The sequence below is a fragment of the Rhinolophus ferrumequinum genome, chromosome 5 (genome assembly GCF_004115265.2).
Source record: "Rhinolophus ferrumequinum isolate MPI-CBG mRhiFer1 chromosome 5, mRhiFer1_v1.p, whole genome shotgun sequence".
In the NCBI taxonomy this organism is placed as follows: Eukaryota; Metazoa; Chordata; class Mammalia; order Chiroptera; family Rhinolophidae; genus Rhinolophus; species Rhinolophus ferrumequinum.
The window spans coordinates 18,467,886-18,473,015 of NC_046288.1; the positions used below are offsets into that span (position 1 = coordinate 18,467,886).

Consider the following 5,130-nt stretch of genomic DNA (forward strand, 5'->3'; position numbering starts at 1 on the left):
AAGATTCTAGGCTTTTTTTTTTTTAATTAAAGTTTATTGGAGTGACAACGGTTAGCAAAGTTACATAGGTTTAAGGTGCACAATTCTGTATTACATCATCTATTTATCACATTGTGTGTTCACCACCCAAATTCAGTTCTCCATCTATCACCATATATTTGATCCCGTTTACACTTATCTACCACCCCCTGCCCCTTTACCCTCTGGTAACCACTAAACTATTGTCTATGTCTATCAGTTTTTGTTTCTTTGTTTGTTTGTCTTGTTCCTTTGTTATTTTCAAACAACAAAGATTCTAGGCTTTTGATTCGAGTTCCTATGCCCCTGAGGATTCTTATCTTTAGGGTCACTGTCCCCAGTAATTTGCCTTCTTCACTCCCACACAATGCCAAATTCCCGTATAAAAAGCTTCTTTAAAAAGGAGTGAGGAGAGGGAGCTTTCATTTGAAAGAGAGAGGAAGAAAATCCTCTGTACTGCTGATCTGGAACTCTAAGGATGAGTCAGAACTATGAGTCAGTTTGTCATTGTATTTAAGTAGTTAGATGAGTTACATAAAACTGAGATTCAAACCCCAATGTTTCTTATGTTTTCCTAAGTGTAAGTGGTAAACTCTTATCAGAAGCCACATTGAAATTTAGGTGTACACAGGTGCAGCAGAGCTCAGGTATTTGTAAGGGTACAACTGATGATGGAGGTGAAAAAGAGAAGGTCTCTAGAAAACTTCGCGTCTTCATGCCTATAGTTTTTTTTTATTATAGACCACAATATCAATAGCACCAGGCTTCCTAAAACCAAACAATCTTATTCTCCTGCCTCGCCATCATAATCAGCGGCTGCTGTCCCAGATCCTTGCTTGACTTAGGTGTGTATTACTACCTCTGAGTATTTCCGCCATGGGAAAAGAAACTGAAGTTTCAAATTATTTTTCTTATTACCATTGTCATTGATAGTTACTTTGGCATTGAGTTTGGGCAGGGATATGTTTGAAACAGTTGGAATGAGGTTTTTTAATGACTTTTTAGTGGACAGTAGAATAATGTGGAACAAGATTTCTAAATGGAGATGGTAAGGGTGAAGAGAGGGTAACAAAATGTCCCCACAAAAGTGACAAACTCCTATCTACCACATATTTGCACTTAATTCAAAAAAGCATGCATTTGAGAATATTTGAGAGCTTGTATCCCGGCATATATCATCATGTTGGCTCAAATAAACTCTTATAAAGGAAAAAAAAGTATGTACTTAATGTCCATAAATTATCTACTTGTCATCTTTTCCTTTACTATGCAAAAATATTTTTTCTCAAGTTTCCATCTAGTAAGAAAAGTCTGGTTCTCTGGTTCTCTGCCCATCTATTTTCAAGGTTTGTTGGCTTATATATTCCTGGCTGTCTTTTACTCTGAATTTCTGCTTCTCCTGGATTCTTAATCACTCACTCCAGGGGCTGATATTCCTTCTTCCATACACTCATCTCTTCCTTTCTTCACTCTGCCATTAGTCAGGACTCTTTTCGCTGCAAATGATAGATATACACCATGAAGGGAATTCACTGGTTCACAGAGCCAGGAAGGCTGGGGTAGCCCAAGGGAAGAGTGAGAACCAGAGCCTCAGGACCTGGCCTCTGTGTCTTTTTGTCTCCAACTCCCATTTCTGCCTGGCTTCATTCTCTCACATTACAGAGTGGCCTTCTCTATGTTGGCTGGATGGATGGCTGCCTGCAACTCCCCTCCACGCAAGAAGGAAATAGAGAACTAACTCTCACTCCTCCAGGTACAACTGCAAAAACCCTGGTGAAGGACTTTGGCTCAGCTGAGGTCAAGGGCCCATACCTTGGTTCCGTCCCTGTGTGCAAAGGGATATGGCATTTTGATTGGCCAGCCTGGGTCACGTGTCTAACTCTGAACAGGGTGGGGAATCTGGGGCACTTTGATTAACTGCTCTCCCAGGACCACATGAAGTAGAAGGAGTTCCCCAAATGTAAAGGGGTGCTGTTACCCTTTTACAAGAAGAAGACAGCAGACAGAAACAAATGCTTCTGCAGCCCACTGCATGCCACAAGCATGGCTCAAGCAGCTCCTTCGCCATCCCACTAATGCTAGGCCATTTTGTGTAATAGAGCTTTCCTGAAGGCTGAGGATAACAAAGAACAATGGCAGCATGACAACTGCAGGCCCAGTGCTGCAAAAATATTAATTTGAAATAGAACATTTGACACTTTACAGTCCCTGAGCCAACTCCACCAGCCTTCTGGGGCAGCTGACATGTTGATCCACGACCTCTGGAGCTGCTCTTCCTTACCAGATCATCTTCCTCCGAGTGTCTGAGGTTCTCAGGTATCCTCCTACCTGAGTTTCCATGGGACACAATTCCTTCTACTTTATCATGTACAGCCACTGAATTCTTTTTTTTATCTCCTTCTAGACCTATTTCATAGAAGAAACAAACAAACAAACAAACAACTCATCAAGGTGTTTTCAAAACCAAAAAAGAAAAATTTCTCCTTAGGAAGAATCTTTCCATCCTGTGATATTGTGATTTAAAATAACAAATATATATATTTGGTTTTTTTTTTCTGTTCCTGACACACAGCTCCTAAAACCCTTGTAATTTTCTGAATAAGAGCAATGGGAGCATCTTTTATTATAATATTTGGTCTTTTATCCAAATATTATATATTGTCCAAATAGCTCCAGTTTCTGAAATAGCTTTAGAATGATGAAGGTAAGAGTGTCTTGTTATTCATAACAAGTCCTTTCAACCACACCTGAGTTTATGGTAACAAGGTGATTTTTGGAAAGCCCCGAGATAGGATGGGGACCTGTTGCCAGGAGAACCAGCCACGTGATTAGAGTGTTGGAACTTTCAGCCCCACCTCTATCACCCACAGCCTCCAGGGAGGGAAGCCAGGGGCTGGAGATTGAATTTAACCCTGAAAGGTCGATGATTTAATCAGCCATGCCTACATAATGAAACCTCCATAAAAACCCCTAAAGTACAGGATTCCAAGAGCTTCCAGGTTGGTGAACACGTGGAGGTGTGGGGAGGATGGCTGCCCAGAGAGGGCATGAAAATTCCACACCCCTCCCCCCATATCTTCCATCTGGCTGTTCTTGAGTTATATCCTTTATAATAAACTGGTAATCAAGTAAATAAATTGTTTTCCTGAGTTCTGTGAGCTGTTCTAGCAAATTAATGAAACCCAAGGAGGGAGTCATGAGACCCTCTGATTAAAAAAATAAAAATAAAAAACATGCCTGCCCTCAGTATGGTATATATTAATATATTAAGATTAGTATTAAGGTTACCTCTGAGTAGTGGGATCTTGGGTAATTTTTATGGGTTTTCTTGGTTTTATAGTCTTTCTATCTTTCTTTCTTTTTGCTTATCGCTATTTCTACAATTAACAAATGAAACTAGTTCAAGGTAAGAAAGGAGAAAAGAACAGAACCTACTGCCTCTGTACCTTTTACCAAGAAAGGCAAAACCCTTTCCAAAAGTCTCCACCACCACCACCACCCAAGTCTTCAACCTAAACCTCCTTGGCCAGACCGTGTCACATGACCACCACAGCTTCCTGTGATAATGGAGAAGGGAGTATTCCAGCTTTCCAGCTTCTACAGCCTTGATAGAGAAAGGTGGTAACAGAGAAAGGGGTTGGGAATAAATATCAGTCTAAGCAACCAACAATGTCTGCAATAGCAGAATTGGGACACAAGGCAAAGAAAGAGAGATTGTGCAGAGTTTTTCTCATTCTGGGATGGGTATTATCACTTTGGTGTATGACCCTAGGTATCCAGAAGAGACTACTGATAATAAAACTAGAAGACCTCTGGGTTCTCCTTAAGACTTATCTCAGGATCAAAATGAACCTTGCCCTGTCCTCATTAGTACTTTGTAGCGGTAGTAATACTATTACTCTTTACGAAGTGCTTTTTTTTAGAGTATTGCTATCCTTGTATTACAGTTGAAAAAGTAAACTCAAGAAGGTTAGTATTGGTAACAAATTCACATTTAAAAGACACTAATTCTTTCCCTGTTGCGGTCCAGCCACACACACAGGTGGAAGCTCAGGGACATTCGATTAGGCTCCATCTGTAACCCACTGTCATGGCTGAGGAAAGCATTGTAGCTGGTGGTATAATGGATCTTAAAACTGCTTTACAAATGGTGTTGAAAACCGACTCACCCATAATGGCCTAACGTGGAATTTGTTGCCAAAGCCTTCGACAAATACCAAGCCCATCTTTGTGAGCTTGGATCCATCTGTGATGAACCTGTGTATATCAAGTTGGTGGAGGCCCTCTGTGCTAAACACCAAATCCACCTCATTAAGGCTGATGACAACAAGATACTAGGGGGATGGGTAGGCCTCTGTGAAACTGACAGAGAGGGAAAACCCCTTAGAGCAGCTGGTTGCAGTTTGTGTGGTAGTTAAGGACTGTGGCAAAGATTCTTAAAGCTAATGATGTCATCAAGGAGTACTTCAAATGAAAGAAATGAACAAATAAAAAACTTGACTCTTATTTAAATAAATAAAATAAAATGGACACAAATCCTCATTTCCTCCCAGCACGTGCCATTCAACGACTGACTGTTGGGCTTAATATGCACAGGAAATGATCCTTCTGTCATAAACGGTTTTTTTCAGCATCCAGCTAAGGTCACACTCTCTGCCCAGCTGGTTAACTCTTCTTGTCCTGGATGGATTGTTCTTGAATCATGTCTCTAGTGTGCTAGAAGGACTTCTGATCTGGGTCTTAGACCTGGTTTAGCATCTCTGTCATTGCCTGATATGGGCAAATCACCAACCTCTGTGTCCACTTTGCCCACAGTCAGATTAGCAGCACACTTTTTCCATCCTGTTTACCAGTGTCTATTACATGCACATATTCCTGTCTCATCCTCACCTTCTCCCTTTTTCCTTTCCAGAAAGTGATGGCTGCATCCAGCCCTGGGTGCTGACAGATGCTCAGACCACCACTAACGACAACGCAGGGGAGTGTGCCAGATAAGGCTGTTCTGTCCAGATCCTGGTTCACTGTGTATTGTTTATAGAAGAAATGTTTTAAGGTAGAGGAAGAGGAAGCTTGCCAAGGATGTTTAATGGGATCTTGTAAACATTTGTATTC

The 5,130-nt window shown here is 41.1% G+C and overlaps 1 pseudogene; it reads left to right on the forward strand.

Annotated features, from left to right (window-relative positions):
- Nucleotides 1-201: 201 nt before the first annotated feature.
- Nucleotides 202-4,501, forward strand: LOC117022227 (40S ribosomal protein S12-like; annotated as a pseudogene).
- Nucleotides 4,502-5,130: the final 629 nt, after the last annotated feature.